This window comes from Ambystoma mexicanum, chromosome 10 (assembly GCF_040938575.1).
Source record: "Ambystoma mexicanum isolate Mex_15411 chromosome 10, UKY_AmexF1_1, whole genome shotgun sequence".
In the NCBI taxonomy this organism is placed as follows: Eukaryota; Metazoa; Chordata; class Amphibia; order Caudata; family Ambystomatidae; genus Ambystoma; species Ambystoma mexicanum.
Window position 1 is genome coordinate 994,950,446 of NC_090932.1, and position 17,454 is coordinate 994,967,899.

Sequence of the window (17,454 nt, forward strand, 5' to 3'; positions counted from 1 at the left end):
GCTGCCTCTGACACTGCGGCCAGGCTGGTGGAGGACACATCCCTGCCACAGTCGGGAGTCGGACGTCCAGCAAAGGGTGGGCACCTCAACAACTGCACCCCAGCTGGAGGAGGATGTGCAGGCAGCAGGAGCCAGGGCACAGGCAGCGGCACAGCAGCAGCAGCAACAAGGTGGGAGCCATGATGTCTCGGGGCCTTCATCATCGGAGGGGCAGGCAACGGCCGGAGGGCAGGAGGACCCTGGACAGGAAGTGTCTTCCGTGTAGCAGCGGTTGGGCCATGCGATAGATGCGGAGTGGCAGCGGGCGGAAGAGGCACGGCTCACTATGGTCAGGGCGGAGAACTCCATGCGTAGGGCCCTGAGGCGGGCCGAGTGCCTCGAGGCCATTCGCAGGGACCTGGAGTTCCAGATGTCATCATCCCTGCGAACCCTTGGGGCCATGGAAGAGGACCGCCTCCGGGACATTGAGCAGGAGTTTGATGATGACCTGGCCCGGAACATCAACATGTGAGCCGTTGGACTTGACCGCTGCCCTTGTAAATAGTTATTTAGTTAGTATTAGGTTTCCTTTGTTTTTTTCTTTATTTTGGACCTTTTGGACAATGTACCACATTTTTGTATATAGCTTTTTAATTAGGTAGGAGGTTTTGATAGGTTTAATTTCTTCACTTGGGATCATGGACCCTGGATTGTTCATCTGTGTATAGTTGACTGTTGGATTCTACTTTTTTGTTTGGAGCAATGGTTTTCACTTTTCGTTTTCCCTTGGATTTCATTTTTTTAACTGTGACTTTGGACACCTTTCCTTTTGATTATGATTTGTTTTTTTTCATTATTTTACAGACATGCAGCTTTTCTTTTTAAATTTCCATTTTCGTTTGTTTGATTTTCATTCCATTCATGTTGCTTTCAATACATTTTTTTCTTCAAACTTCGATGTGTGGTATTATCTCATTGGTTTCATGCATGTCATGATATGGGTTTTGAGATTCACTTGCACCCATTGTGTGTGTGTGAGGGACATGTCTTCATTTACATACTTGCCATTGGGGTTGTGTCATGTAATTGGCATTTCTATGTGGGTGGGTGCAATACTTGGGTGGGTCTTTGGCATGTGGAGGCTGGCCATAAGGGCCAGGGATCTAGATTGTGATGACGTGTTGGCTGGGGGACATGTGTCGGGGCCTGCTGGCAGGTGACCTGCACTGCTGGGGGGTGGGGGTGCTGGGGGACATGAGTGGGGGCCTGCTGGCAGGTGCCCCACACTGCTGGGGGGTGGGTGTGCAAGGGGACATGAGTGGGGGCCTGCTGGCAAGTGCCCTGCACTGCTGGGGGGTGGGGGTGCAGGGGGACATGAGTGGGGGCCTGCTGGCAGGTGCCCCGCACTGCTGGGGGTGAGGGTGCAAGGGGACATGAGTGGGGGTCTGCTGGCAGGTGCCCCGCACTGCTGGGGGGTGGGGGTGCAGGGGGACATGAGTGGGACATGAGTGGGGGCCTGCTGGCAGGTGCCCCGCACTGCTGGGGGGTGGTGGTGCAGGGGGACATGAGTGGGACATGAGTGGGGGCCTGCTGGCAGGTGCCCTGCACTGCTGGGGGGTGGTGCTGCAAGGGGACATGAGTGGTACATGAGTGGGGGCCTGCTGGCAGGTGCCCTGTACTGCTGGGGGGTGGGTGTGCAAAGGGACATGAGTGGGGGCCTGCTGGCAGGTGCCCTGCACTGCTGGGGGGTGGGGGTGCAAGGGGACATGGGTGGGACATGAGTGGAGGCCTGCTGGCAGGTGCCCCACACTTCTGGGGTGGTGGGGGTGCTGAGGGAGATGAGTGTGTGCCTGCTGGCAGGTGCCCTGCACTGCTGTGTGGTGGGGGTGCAAGGGGGTAATGTGTTGGTGATCACTAGTGCAAGGTGACATGTGGCTTGGCTGGGGGGCATGCCCATGGTGGATGGGCTGCCTGCGGGACATGGCCAGGGGTGCAGGGTAGTCCCCTGTGGTGTGGTCTGCCTGCTGGGGCCGTGGTGGGTGTAGACGGAACACCTGGGGGGACCCACACTGTCAATTCACGTGTAGGACTCCCCTGCACCCCCGAAATACACGTACCCCACTCGCACAGGGCCTATCACGTGTGAAACTTCCCCGCACCCCAGAAATACACGTACCCGGCTGGAATCGCGTGTGGGACTTCCCACGCACCCCCGTAATACACGTACCCTGCTGTAATCGCGTGTTGGACTTCCCCGCACCCCAGAAATACAGGTACCTTGCTGAAATCGCGTGTGGAACTTCCCACGCACCCCAGTAATACTTGTACCCTGCTGTAATTGCGTGTAAAAATTCCCCGCACCCCAGTAATACACGTACCCTGCTGGAATCACGTGTGGAACTTCCCGCGCACCCCTGTAATACACATACCCTGCTGTAATCGCATGTTGAACTTCCCCGCACCCCAGAAATACATGTACCCTGCTCAAATCGCGTGTGTAACTTCCCGCACACCCCTGTAATACACGTGCCCTGCTGAAATCGCGTGCAAAAGTTCCCCGCACCCCAGTAATACACGTACCCTGCTGGAATCGCGTGTGGAACTTCCCGCGCACCCCTGTAATACACGTACCCTGCTGTAATCACGTGTTGAACTTCCCCGCACCCCAGAAATACACGTACCCTTCTGAAATCGCGTGTGGAACTTCCCGCGCACCCCAGTATTACATGTTCTCCGCTCGCCGTTTGCTGTTTGGCAGCCCTGTATACTGGTCCAGGGTTAGCGCAGCCCTTTGCGATGAATTGTGAATTTTGATGGCTTTTCCTTGCACGAGGGCGTTCTTGGGGGCGTAACTTGCGCAGCTGCAGGGTCGCTGCGCCACTCTGTGCCACGGCTGGTTTTGGAGGATGATATCCATAAATACGCTGTGCGCGGATATCGATTTTAGCGCACGCGGCTGGTGCAGACATTCGCACGCGCACACTGTGCGCCAGCCGCGTGCGCCACTTTTGTGCGAAATTCTATGAATTACCCTGATTGTGTTACTTTTATAAAAAGTTCTGCAGCAACATACACATACATGGTTCGGTACTTCAGCTGATGGACTTTTAAATTTTAGTATTTCTTTTTTGTATGTGTTTAGCAAAAGGTAGCCATGTGTAGAATTGTTGCTAATTTGGTTTAAAGCTATTTCATTCTGTAAATATTTTTTCTGGATATAGTCAATTTCTTGAAGTAGGTCTTTCGCTGTACCATGTAGAAGAATGTTATTTAAATTTGCTAGTGCTAAAGCAGGACTTTTAGCATAGTACAGTTTATAGACTAGATTTCTTATAGTTGAATGATGTGTTGATATTCTTTTGATATCATGGAAGGTGGTTTTACAAGTAGGTCCTGTAATGCAGTCCAATGAATGTCCTTGTAGTCCTGTGTATTTGCGCACTGGACAGGTATCCATATTTTGCAGTAGTTTAATTTTGATTTTGTCTTTGCTTTTTACATATTGATTGAGGAATTGGCGTAAAGACTTGAAAGATTGTTTGGGAATGTTACATATTGACGTGCATGGCCATTTGTACACTAGACGTTCTGATTCAGTTGAATGGAGGGGTAATTCTAGGTTTTCAGGGCATATTTTTGTAAGGAGTACTTCTTGTTCCATTATGGTATTATTAACTTTTTCATAACCTCGACCACTGCTATGTATGGCAATTGTATTTGTTTGCTTTTGTGTGTACGCTTCTTCATTAAAGTATGGTTCTCTGCTCGTAGTGTGACTCCATTCACCTCTGCAGATACTTAAGAAGTTCTTTCTGTTGACATTTCTTTTATTGAGAAGTCTTTTTTGTAATTTAGTTATTAGTTTTGTTAGTGGTTTCATTTTCTTTAACACTAAAATAAATAACTTTCTTTTGAGAAGAATTGCACTATCTATCAACGCTTCTAAAATTAATTTCCTACGATAGGTTTTAAGCATTGAACCTGATTTCTCTCCTGTTTTTGTAAGATTTTGAATGACTTTGTGACGGAACATTTTGGCTAAAATACTTTTCTTGGTATGCTTACTTTGCACTATATTAAAATTTAAAAAAACAGTTTTATCTGTAGTGATAGCTGATTTTCTTTGAATTGTTTTTTGGTTTGTTTTACATTTTGATAGAGGAGGCAAAGTTTTTGTACTTGAAACCTCTTGTGTTTCACTAAATGACTGTATTAGCTGTTTTGCTTCAAATTTTTTTTACAAATTCTGCTAGAGATGGATGCTTATGTTGGACACATTTATTTTCATTTTCTCTACTTCTGCGTTGCTTTCTACAGACTTGACTTTTGGTAGGTATTCTTTAGGGTCTGTTGAAAAAAATAAAGAAGGTATGGGTTGGGGTTTTCTGCAATGTATGTGTGCTGTGTGCATGACTGTTTGAGTAAGATGATGTATGTAATGGTGTCTGATCGTGCATTGGGAACTACAACTAGTAGGGATGTGTATTCCTCAATTAATGTTAATAAACTCAGGTTCAGATGACAGAAAAAAATAAGCTAGTGGTGTGGAGAAGTACAAATAGTAAATCTAATTTATACAATTAAAGGAGTTGTTTGTTCTATAATATGAAAATTCTAGCGGTTGAGTTGGGTAATTTGTGTGTCCAAAAGTAGGAATTTATGCGCCATTCTGGCTGTAAATCGCTGTTTGAGACATGGGGATTTTTGGACAGAATGGTGCACAATCTCTATTTTTAGGCACAGAAATAGCATGAATTAACTTTACAGTATGTTTGAGTAATAATACAAATATTATGGTGATATTCTACTTACTTTTTTTCTAAAATAAACAGGTTAATTCTTAGTTCTTCTTTGTTCTTCAAATTCGGCTGCTTCTTTTCAGGAGAATGGTCTTCACTGCAATTGTAAAAGAAACAAATTAGTAATTTTGTTTGTATATAGCATTGTTTTTAATTTAGATATTGATTTTTTTAATTGAAATCCTCAGCGCCTTCCTTAAAACCATTAAAACTATCTCATTCACATAAGATACATCGCACCAGTTCAATAAATATGATATGTTCTTAATGAACAAATTGTATTGCAATGAGTAATTGTAACAAACAAAATATCTTTAGTATGTCTTGTGAAATTCATAATGTACCACTGAATACCACTATTTCTGTAACTAAGCTGTTCTAGGTAATAGTGCCTTAATGTCATGCTTAAATTAAAGTAATCAAATAAATAAAAAAATAAAAAAATGTAATTGTATAAGTATTATTTTTTGAGATTTGAACATAGAGTGTGCATGCATGCAATTTTGTTTGAATATATGTAGTCTATAAATTTCATTTAAAAAATGTTAGTCTAACATGATTTGATAGTGTGTGTATAAAGAAAGTAAATAGTATAAAGGTTTATAAGTGATAGTTGATTTTAGGCAATTGGAAAAAAAGACAGCAGATTCATTTTACAGATTACACAAGCCAAAAGTCAGTTTGAAAATGTGTTCATGTACTGTACAGAAAATATGCATACCTGTAGTTTGTGTTCATGCATATGGATATGCATGGAGCTGCAAGTAGAAATCTTGGAGACTTGTACAGTATTTCTTGTAGATGGTGCTTGCCAATGATATGACACTTGTACTCAGAGAGATTCACAGTACATTTGCAGTGCTGATCTATGATGATGCAGTTAGATGTAGAGGTCTTGAATGTGATTGGTGCATGGTCATGTGATTTCTTAGCTACATCCCATGAGGGAATGGCACAGAGAGTGAAGTGGAAATGGTAGAAGGGCTGTTCATGTTACGATATGTCCGCGGACATGGCGGTAGTTCGTGGACATCGGGAGTTACATCCGGGGATTTATGGGTTCAGAAGTCATGCAAATGAGAATGAGCACTGAAAGGGATTGGTCAGGAAAGTTTAGTGGGTGTGTTGTGCCAGGAGAGAGTTCCTCAGATATATTTTTGCTGAGAGAACAACAGATAACTATGGCTGTGTGTTTCAGAAAAAAGATTGTTTGGATTTTGGGAGATTCGTGGATACATTGGTTGAAGGTGCATGCAGAAAGCTGTGGAGTAGCTGTAGATCTTGGATTTCCACATGTGGAAGTACACTGGCATGGAGTACGTGGAATGAAGGGTTTGGACTTGCTACCTCTCTGTGCTACTTTGGAAACAGTGCAATATCCAGAAATAATTGTAATTCATTGTGGAGGGAACAGTTTAGGACATGTGTCTGGAATTTCTTTGCAATTTGCTATGAAAGAAGGACTTGGGAAAGTCATGGACATGTTTCTTAATTCTCAAGTAATATTTTCACGGATTGTGCAGAGACAAATGTGGCTTTGTTCTTCTTCATTTGGTCCACAAATGGAATGTTAATAAGGCTGTTTGTGCATTTCTAAGAGATTTTGGCATGTCCTCTTTTCACAATGAAAATATTATGTTTCGTAGTACATACATTTTTCGCAAAGATGGAGTCCATCTTACTTATGCTGGCAATCAGATTTTTCTGAGAAATGTACAAAATGCATTGCTACCTTTTTTAGAAATACAGCATCCATTTTGAAGTAGGTGTTAAGTATTTATAATTTTTGACATACAAACACCTCCCAAAGGCTCTTTTCAGAGCCACCACTTCCTCCCAGAGAAAAATGCAATGGTTACAATAGGGTAGCACCCCAATTTTTTTAATGTTCGTGAACTGTCCGCAGACTTTTAAGAAATACAAAGGGCCCTGCTTTATTTATCTTCACTTCTATTTTTTAACTGTGAAAGGCGGCTCTGAAAAGAGCCTTATTTTTTTTGATTTTTGTAATTTTGTATTTTTTTTTGTTTTTTTAGACACGACACACTAGGAGAGGAGGGGAAAGGAGGGTAAAGGGGGGGACACCAACCACAGGGATAAGAAAGGGCGAGCTGATAGAGGAGGATGTAGAGTGGGTTTTATTTGCGTAGTGAGCAGGTCTTCCCGTGCTCTGAGACGATAGTCTCAAAAGCACTCCGAAGTCGCTCCCCCCTACAGAGTACTGTGTCACAGTGCATACATACAACTGTGACCCTCGAAAGGTAAGAGTCATCAGAATTATGTATGGCCTGTGAGGCAGCTTGAGGAAGACGCTGTCCCACAGAGGTGGTCCTTGTATTGACAGGATCAGAAACGGAGGATGAAGTAGAGAAAATCAACCTACTACGTTCTTCGCAAGGTACAACCTTGCGAATAGCCTCAGAGTGAAATGACCTCAGGTGTCGCATCATGGTCGTGGTCCCAAAGCTGTACAAGCCATGCTTCCCACGACTGAATATCATTTTGCACTCATTGCAGATAACACGGTTCGCACGAGCCTTAGGACCATTAACATAAATGGAAAATAACCACCACACCCAAGACTCACGTCTAGTGCGGGTAGTAGGGATTTCCTCTACTTCATTCTCGTCATCCTCTTCTTCCTCCTCTGCATCCTCACTCCTGTTCCCCTCTTCAGGCCCTTGGGAAGGTGGTGGTGGTGGAGGGGGTGGGGGTCATGCTGAAGCAGGTGCAGCACCAGGTGGCAGTTCTGCAGCCAGGGATGCCATCTCGATGGTGTAATCAGCAAGTTGCTGGAGAAATAGCTGTGCTCTGAAGAATAGCCAGAAACACAATGAGAATAAGCTCTTGGGCGTGGTCTTTTATAGGGGTGCATGTCCGCGGTTCGCGGACATGCGCGCTGTCCGTGAACAGATCGAACACAAAAAAGGGTTCGAAAAGTTTCAAAAGATATGTAGAAACTCAGGATTACTATGTGGGACTTTTGCCATGATGAGTTTTTATGGAAAAATATTGTGGATTACTCGAAAATGTACTTTTAAATTGTTCGGGGACACGAATAATGTCCGCATTCAGAACACGCGATCAGCATGGGCGCGGTCACATGATCCCTTCGCGAACATGTCCGCGAAGGAAGCTCCTGTCCGCAGGACACCAAATGCACGGACATTGGTTTGCGCATGCGCGTTGATGTTCTACGGACAGTGTTCGGGTCCTGAATTAATTAAAAGTGCGTCACACATCAAACGAACATTTCTGGACATCGCGTGTGTTCTAGAACAGTTTAAACTTGCTAGCAAACACGATGGACAGATATAGTGTTCTTTAGGACACTTCCATTTTCGTTTGATTACGAACTTTTCAGGACATCAATTGTGTTCTTAGAACAGTTTAACTTGCTAGCGAACATTACGGACAGGTATAGTGTTCTTTAGGACACCTCAATTTCCGTTTAATTACGAACATTTCAGGACACCAATTGGGTTCTTAGAGCAGTTTCAACTTGCTAGCAAACAGTACGTACAGGTATAGTGTTCCTTAGGACACTTCCATTTTTTCGTTTTATTACGAACATTTCAGGACACCGCTTGTCTTCTTAGAACAGTTTCAACTTGCTAGCGAACATTACGGACAGGTATAGTGTTCTTTAGGACACCTCCATTTTTGTTTAATTACGAACATTTCAGGACACCAATTGGGTTTATAGAACAGTTTCAACTTGCTAGCGAACAATATGGACAGGTATAGTGTTCTTCAGGACACCTCCATTTTCATTTATTTACGGACATTTCAGAACACCCGCGCTGTCCGCGGACATCTACATAGTTTTAAAAAAAATAAAAAATGGGAACTAATTACAACCCAATATAAAAATGTAACTTTATTTCACATATATTAATAATTTATGACAGAGAAGGTGAGGCAGAAACAGAAACAAAAACAGGAGTATTAGGGGTTTCAACATGATTGGTATCAGGTGAAGAAGGGATGGAAGTCTCATCAAAACGTTTTGGATTATGGTGAGGGTTTGGGGATAATTGACTGGGATATGGTGAGGGGGACAAGTACATGTGGGACAATGGTATGAGGTTTTTGTTTTAAAAAGATCCTCAACAAAAGTTTTCAAATTATTAAAATTGCTCAATAATAAATCAATTTTTTCTTTTAAGCTGTCAAGTGTGTTTTCCATAACAGTTTCTTCAGACATATTTTCTATTTTGGTATGCTCTGTACAAAATTAAATATATATGTTAAATATATATAAAATAATAACAATTACATGGTTTATATTGTAAAGTGTGTACCATTAGCTTCACTATTTTCTGACATTTCGTCATGTGGGAAGTGCTCCTCTAGCCATTCCAGAGTACTAGAATTTTCTGTGAGAAAAAAAAATATATATAATATATTTTTTTTAATCTAATACAGAAAGTTTATAAAGATATGAGTAAAATGATGTACACTTACTATTTCAGGTAAGATATGTTATGAGTACTCTGTAGGTCTGGTCTTGGTCTTAGTTGTGGAGTGTCTGTGAGGTAATTATGTTGGAAGCCAATTTATCTTCTCTTGGTATATTCCATTTTAGAACATATTGTATTTAAATGAATGGTTAGTGCGGTACATATATGGGTTACATTTCTTATGTATTAATACATATAATATGTATGTGTACTACTTTGTGAATTTTTTAAATGTTATCATGTTGTAATATAACAATTAAACATACCCCCCCCAGACTTTTTAGGTAGTGGTAAAGTTGTCCGAATATGTCCGCGGACATCAAAAAAGTTTGCGGACACCACATTCAGTAGAAGTGGTTCAGTATGTTCCATATTACATGTACATAAAGTCAAAGTTACTATTGTTAAGTTTTGCTACTAAAAATCTATGAAATTCAGTGAAAAAACTTTGTTAAAGGGACGTTATGGTTAAGTTGTGCTACTAAAAACCTATGAAATTCAGTGAAAATACTTTGTTAAAGGGACGTTATGGTTAAGTTGCGCTACTAAAAACCTATGAAATTCAGTGAAAAAACTTTTTAAATGGACGTTATGGTTTCAAGTAAAACCGAAAAACCCTTGAAATTCGGTAAGCTAAGCAACCATAACTCGTGCCACCACCGTGCACTGCTAAGACTAACACCCAGGACATCAAAGATGACATCACAAATGCAACTCAGCGCCTCACGATCACCCCAATTAACTTTGTGAAGCCCTGGGTAGTACCCCAGACAGCTACGGCTACCACAATCAGTGGGCCGGCTCACGTGACACAACGTGGACCCCCGAACCATTGAATTAACACCGGATGGTGCAGCTGCAGCAGATCTGGGTGAGAGGAAGTCCGTCGGAGGAGCCGGTGAAGACCACTCATACCCCAGTGCATGTCGGCAGATCAGAGAGCATGCCTCCCCCACCATCACATCAAGGCGACATCCAGGGATGTAATAGCCTACCCACCACACAGACTGTGAAGCTTCCTGGACACACGCAGTCCTCAGTAGGAGAACACATATCGGGCCTGCTGCTTTTCCTCACCTCCTGGTGACCCACACCCTTTGGAAGGCAAGCCCACCATGGAGAATGTAACAAACCAAACCTGGTACACCTTTTGTCTCTCCACAAAGGCTAGATCAGGGCACTTCAAGACACCTGTCCAGTAAATCGGTGCTCACGCCAGATAATCCGGGTGGCACTCCATCAAGGGTTGGGACCTCAGCACTGGGGCATGTGCCCTCCTTGTCTGCTAGTGGCGAACAACGGTCAAAACATAAGGTGCCTGTACTCAGAAGTGGAACAAGACAACATAGGGTGCACATCAGGCTTTACTGAGAATAAGCCAAAGACATTGTCGACAACATGTTATAGTGGCGGTCTTGCCCGCTCGGGAGATCTAAGCCTTTGTTGCAGGTGTAATGGCATGAATCCTGGGCATCCCTGATCCTGAGTACCTGTTGAACCAGGGTGCAAATGCACAATGTTAAATGTTGAATCTACTTATGTGTTGATGTGTGTATGTTGTTGGGGAGGGTTTGAAGGGGGCTCAATGTTATTTGGTAGTTTCTTTGGACAGGACCGTGAGCCTACCAATCTCTACTGGTGGTCCGCAATTGACCCTGTGATGTTAACTGGGCCAAAACAGATGCCATCGGGGGGAGGTGGTGGGGATGAGGGGGCGGGAGGGCCGGGTTGGAACGGGACCCTCATTGAGTTACGTCCAAGTGAGAAAGTGTGTGCTCTTCTATGTCCCAGGCCACCGGATACTACTGGAAAATCGCTGGGTGTGCACAAGAACAAATGGCAGTAGATCTTGAACCTTGAAAGGGGGGTCTCCGAAGGGTGGCGACTCTAAATGTTAAAGGCTTAAACTCACCGACTAAAAGGTCTCTGGTATGTAAAGAGTTCCGAAGATTGATGCTTGACGTAATGTTCCTACAGGAAACCAAGTATGCATGTGGGGAGGAACACAAGATATTGCCCCCGAAATCGGGGTCTTACCATTGTTGCTCCGGCCCCCTGAAGAAGGCGGAAGTTGGGATGCTCATTAGAAAAGGGCTTGATTTTGAGGTATCCAATATATGGCAAGATGTGGAGGGAAGAGCGTTACTGGTAGTGGGCACTGCATGAAAGCTATCTTTCACCTTTGCCACAGTGTACTGTCATGACCCTTGCCCCTGGCCCTCACTGGCAAGTAAGCCTTCCAGTTAGGGCCAAGTCAAAGGCCTTAAAACCTCATCCAAGACTCTCTTGGAGTCAGTCCTTTGGCGCCAGGCTCATAACCATCATGAAGACCAACATTAGAATGGGACTATTTACTTGGGACTATTTAACTTGGGGGGTTCAGCCAACATGGAGGCACACACATAGCTCAGTTACAAGGAACTGAGCTATGGGGTCTAGTCTTTGGGATGTGGCAGCCCTGGGACTACTTTACCTGGACTACTTTGGGTGTGGCAGGCCTGGAACTATTTTACCTGGACTACTTTACCTCAGACTACTTAAACCACACCCAAACAGCAGAACATGCTTTGCGTTATTCTGCTGTGGGCAGCGTAACGCTCACCGTGTCCAGTTCTTTGATGCAGCTTCTCTGAAACCAAGGACTTGCAGAGAGAGAAAGAACACTACAAAATTTACCTGGAACAGTATCCTGTCTTCAATCCATCACCGACTTCAGTTCCACTCACCTGAAGGTATAAACTCCATCATCCGGCACTGCATGCATCCTGGAATACCATAACATGGAAAGAGGAGAAAGAAAGACAGCATTAGTAAGCGTTTACTCACGTTTCTTCCTGAATGAAGAAAGCCATGCAATTCTTACCTGGGTAGTCATCTCCTGGTCAGTATCATTGCTGGAATATTACGGCGCTCGGTGAGGAACATCGCAACCTGCGAGGAGAGAAAAGACACAGGTTAGAAATATAAAAGGCGAAACAGCGCAGCGCATCGCGCATTACTCACCGGACAGCATCGCGCACACCGCGCTTTCACCTACCGGCCCATGCTCATCTTCAAACTGCATGACAACACCAAAATACCTTTCCATACCTAAAAGGAAAGAAGCAAGACATTATTATTCGAACTAAGAGGAACATGCATATAAAGACTGTAAAGCAGCAAACCTACGGAGTCGCAGCAGGCCTGGATTCCCACAGGAGGGGGGCTTGCACCAGTGAAGTAACTTGGTCGCTGCTCGCCCCCCACATCTACGCGCCCCTGCCATGAAGAGCAGGACAGAGAATCCACCTTTTACAATATTAAGGTGAGGAGAGGGCCCAAGGGGGAGGAAGGAGTTGAGGCCAAGGGAGGTGGGAAAACATAAAGACAATCTGGTATTGAATCCAGCTCTCCTATATTGCAGACCCATCTTTAACCAGAGGCCTTACCAAGGGACCGGGAGAGGGTTCGAGAATGCAAATCATCCAACCAGGGCTGGGTGGCGTCCCTGTGGATACCAGGTGAGCATAACATGTACTCCCCCAACGTGGGACAGTCCTGTTTTTTGATGAGAACACTCCCCAAAATAACGCTGGAGTCTATTGGGCATGTAATCGTGGGGGAGACTTCAATCAATGGCACACATCAGACTAGACAGAAGAGTGGGTAACCCTGGAACACGTGAACCAGGGGACGGAGGCCGGGCGGCGGTCATGGAGCTGTTAGACCTCTACAAGTTACGAGACGCATGGTGGGAATCTCATCCACAGGAGACAGGTTACACCTTTTATTCCGCTCCTCATCGTATCCTTACTAAGATAGACTACATATATTATACTGAGGACTTGCGTGAGGTAGCAAAGGGATCCGAAATGGTTCTGGTCACGTGGTCAGACCACGATATGGTCACAGTGGAACTGAGCCTAGGGATCTAAGTGAAGATGCAAGGAGTCTCTGTGGTGGGACCCAGTCTTTAACACGGAAATGGGGGATGAAATCAGGGAGTACTTTACAACAAACAACAATGGGGGGGTGCTAAGGACCACGGTATGGGAAGCAGGGAAAGCAACATGGCAGGGAATCCTGATTAGAGAGGGGGCTAAGAAAAAGAGGGAAAGGGCATTGATGGAAAGAAAATGGAGAAAAGAGATAGCCCAATTAGATGAGGATGCGAGGAAGGCCGGGAAAGACAGGGATGCGAAAGTCCTTCAGGCAAAACTAAAAAGGGAGGAACTCCGGAATCTGGAAGAAGGGCAGGTGGTCTGAAAACTGCAACTTCTCAAACAGAATTTTTCTGAAAAGAGAGATAAAGCAAACGCCCTGTTGGCCGCTAGACTCTGTGATCAGCCTGCTGAGAGGAAGATAACAGCCATAGACAACGGGATGGTCCCAGGAAGCAGCAGAGGGGCATATCCCAGAAGCCTTTGCAACATTTTATGAGCTCCTATATAAATCGGAGGCTGACCCAACCTAATCGGGAGTAGACGATTATATAGCAAATGCTGCGATGCACAAGCTCACACGAAAAGAAACCCTAGGTCTTGACGTCCCCATCACTGCCGATGAAATTGAGAAAGCTGTGAAGAGACTCCACCTAGGAAAAGCCCCTGGGGAAGACGGTTATACCGGTGGGTTCTAAAAGTCCTTCCGCCCCGCAATCCTTCCCTTAATGTTTGAACTCTTTGATGACATCCTTGAGACAGGCACCACTCCGACTCTTTTTTTTCGCAGGCTCTCATCACATCCCCAAAGAAGGCAGAGATCCCAAACAGTGTGGATCGTATCGCCCCATATCTTTGCTAAATATTGATGCAAGATTTACACGAAGGTCCTTGCCACAAGATTAGAATCGCTTATGCCCCGACTGATACACCCAGACCTGGTAGGGTTCATAATGGGGTGACAAGATACAGATACCATGTGAAAGACTCTACACCTGATTTATGAATCACGGAAGATGACTAATGATCCGGCCCTCCTCTCTGTGGATGCCGAGAGGGCCTTTGACCGGGTGGAATGGGGCTTTCTGATGGGAGTGCTAGGTAAGGTCGGAATCGGTCCTAGATTTAGAAAAGGGATACAGGCAGTGTACACATCCCCCAAAGCGTCTGTGTTTGTTAACAGGGAATACTCCTGCTGGTTTGGTTCGGGAAGAGGTACACGACAGGGGTGTCCTCTCTCCGCAATTCTGTTTGCCCTCTCGCTAGAGCCCCTGGCGCAGAGACTCAGAGATGATAGACGGGTTGAAGGACTAACGATGGGTGGGAAGGAATGCAAAGAGGCCCTATACACAGATGACTTACTTCTACATATTGTGAACCCCCTGACCTCTATGCCCCGAGCGATACACTTGATTGAACAATATGGGGAGCTCTCCGCCTTCAAGATATAAACAGCGGCAAATCCATTCTGTTCCCGCTGCACAACCCCACACAAGACAACGCCGAAAGATTCTTTCCATTAGGTCTAACGATAGGGGGTGAAACTTTAAGATACCTTGAAATAAATATCACAAGGGACTTGCATAAGTTGTATGATGTCAACTTCCCCATGTTTTAGTCAGTGAACCCATTATGTTGGCACGAGTGTGGAGAGAGGGCTAACTATTGGCACATGTGATGGGGATGCCCCCGAATCAGGGTCTTTTGGGATGAGGTCTTGGGATGGATTAGGGGCCTGGACGGGATCCAACGCATCGCTGATCACAATCTAATATTGTTTGGGTTTGAAGAATGTGATGACGAGCGCAGGAGAATAACTGGGGTAGCAGCACCACTATTACTAGCTGCGAGGGCCGCCCTAGTGATGCAGTGGAAAGCTAACCAGGTCCCAGGGACAAATGAATGGATAAATGTGGCCATTAACAATTGTATAATGGAAACAAACACTGCAGCCCTTCACAGAATATCCACTCAATGTGAGGTACTATGGGAAATTTTGTGAGGAAATTCATGCCTGGACCACACTAATCTGATACTGAATGTGAATCCTGAACCAATTTGGAGTGCGCAACTTGAAGCCTCACATAGCTAATGGCAGTAAGACAGCTGTCCCACTTGAGGAGAGCCACATATTTGGCTGGTCCGGATCCAGAAGAGGCAGCCATAACCATTAAGGAATGACAAATGAGTATGATACACACAAACCACGAACATGAGACAGGTGTACAACACTTGGAACCTAGAGTAGTCACTGTACCATGGGGGGAGGGTAGAGAAGGGGGGATTGTTGTATGGTCCTCAGTAAGCAGGGCCAACTGAGGAACTCGAGCAGAATTGTATGTTACCATGCACAAGGTATTACCAACAGTGTTACTGTAATGTTTATGATCTGTTCTGTAAAACTTTAATAAAAACAAAATTAAAAAATGTAAATAGAGGCAGAGCAAATGAATGGAGACCTGGTGTACACGACAGGTGGAGGTGGAAGTAGGGGAGGTGAAAGTGCCAAGAATGGTTTTGGAGGAATGGTCAGCTGGGAATGAGCTAAGCCAGTCCAGTGCCCGCTACGAGATAACAAGGGTATCATGTAGCATTTTTATGATGATGGAATGGTTCCCTGTGTCAAATGCAGAAGAGAGAACAAGGAGGATGAGGACAGCTGGGGATTTTGAATTGAGGGATGTGAGCAGTTCATCACGGGTGTTCAGGCGAGACGGGTCTGTGTCTCAGGAAGCTTGGAATCCACACTGGTGGTCATGTAGATAGCCAACAAGTTTGGTATGTTTGTTGAGTTGGGGGAGGTCCATCTTCTCGAGCAATTTTCCCAGGAAGTGTTTGATGGAAATGGAGTTGATGTTGGCTGGAAGGGTCTGCAGATGGTAGTAGAAGAATGTGCTGCACAAGGGAGTGGCTGAGGGAGGATGGAAATGAATCAGTAGGAAAGGAGTGGTTGCAAAGATCAGCAAGGGCGAGAGAGGAGATGTTGCCCTTGATTGTTCGCAATGAGCATGTGAAAACCTGCTTGGAAGAGACCTTCATCGATTGGCCAACTCTGATGTCTTCCTCAAGGGAGACAGGTGTAAAGGAGGAGAAGAAGGAAAGAGAAGGGTGAGTGGTACTGGGGTGAGAGGGGGGAGGGTTGTGTTTGAAGAGTGTGTGACAAGGATTTTCAGTATGCCCATTGTTCTTTAAAGGAAGTGAGATGCAAGTGCATTTGCAAAGGTACTGTGAAGAGGTAGTGGCAGAAGGTAGAGCGGATGTGTTTGCAAGTTCCATGCACATTTTGTAGAGTTCAGCCATGATGCAAAGCACAAGAAAAGAAGTACACAATAACTCACCTCTTACACGCCTGGCAGGATCATGCTTGACACATCAGTTCACAGAGGCCGATGTCACAATGGAAGGCTGGCCACCGATGCATCTGCCATGGAAGACATAAGCAGACAACACAAAGCAATGTGATACAGCAAGCGAGGATAAATGCATGCTAAATGTAGGATGCATACAAAAAGTGCATGGTCAATGCAGACTTCATTGTGACAGCATACAATTGGTCACGTACTGCATTCAATTTAATGCAGCAGTACCATGCATCCAGCTGCAGTCAACTTGAAGATGCAAACACCATGGTACAGCATGCATGGAACATGCATGCAAAAACACCAACACCACTAAACGTAATGTGCTGGTACACTACATAGCATCCCATAAATGTGCATCAATATTCACATGGTTGTGGCTTGTAACTGGTGTTGCACACCATAATTGGGGAACCTTAAGTAAGAGAGGCCAAATGTTATGTCGATCCACAACCCCACAAACATTGCAAGGGAAATGAAGTGTCACTCAGTACACATGGTCAGAGTGCAATGAGACACACACCAGCACAGCCATCAACACATTTCACAAACAGCTGGCCCTGAAACCCACTCCCAAACACCCAAGAAAGGCCCACACAGTCGGGACTCCCACAATTTAGAATATGAAATCAGTGACCCCACCAAACCATAGAAACAACACCATGGTCAGACATATCACCAGAACCACACCTTGTGAAACATGCACACATTAAGAAGTACTGCTGACCCACAAGACAAGTCAATCCCAAGTGATCACACACAGTGCAAGACTCCCTTGAAAACACCATACAAGCATATGCAAATGCCCTTCATTTACCTGCACAGGGTACACACCTGCCTTGCATATGATGCTCATCATCGGGAGACGCTTTCCCTAAATCCAATGATATGCATAGTAACAACAGAAAAAGCATGCACATCCATGACAACACAT

General features: G+C 45.0%; 1 long non-coding RNA gene across 1 annotated transcript in view; it reads right to left on the reverse strand.

The window, feature by feature from the left end:
- Window positions 1-17,454, reverse strand: part of LOC138491914 (uncharacterized) — a 271,832-nt gene that overhangs the window by 218,933 nt on the left and 35,445 nt on the right. Inside the window, exon 3 of the long non-coding RNA XR_011276106.1 lies at window positions 16,500-16,582. This is a non-coding gene — a long non-coding RNA (uncharacterized lncRNA). The remainder of the gene's footprint in view (window positions 1-16,499; window positions 16,583-17,454) is intronic.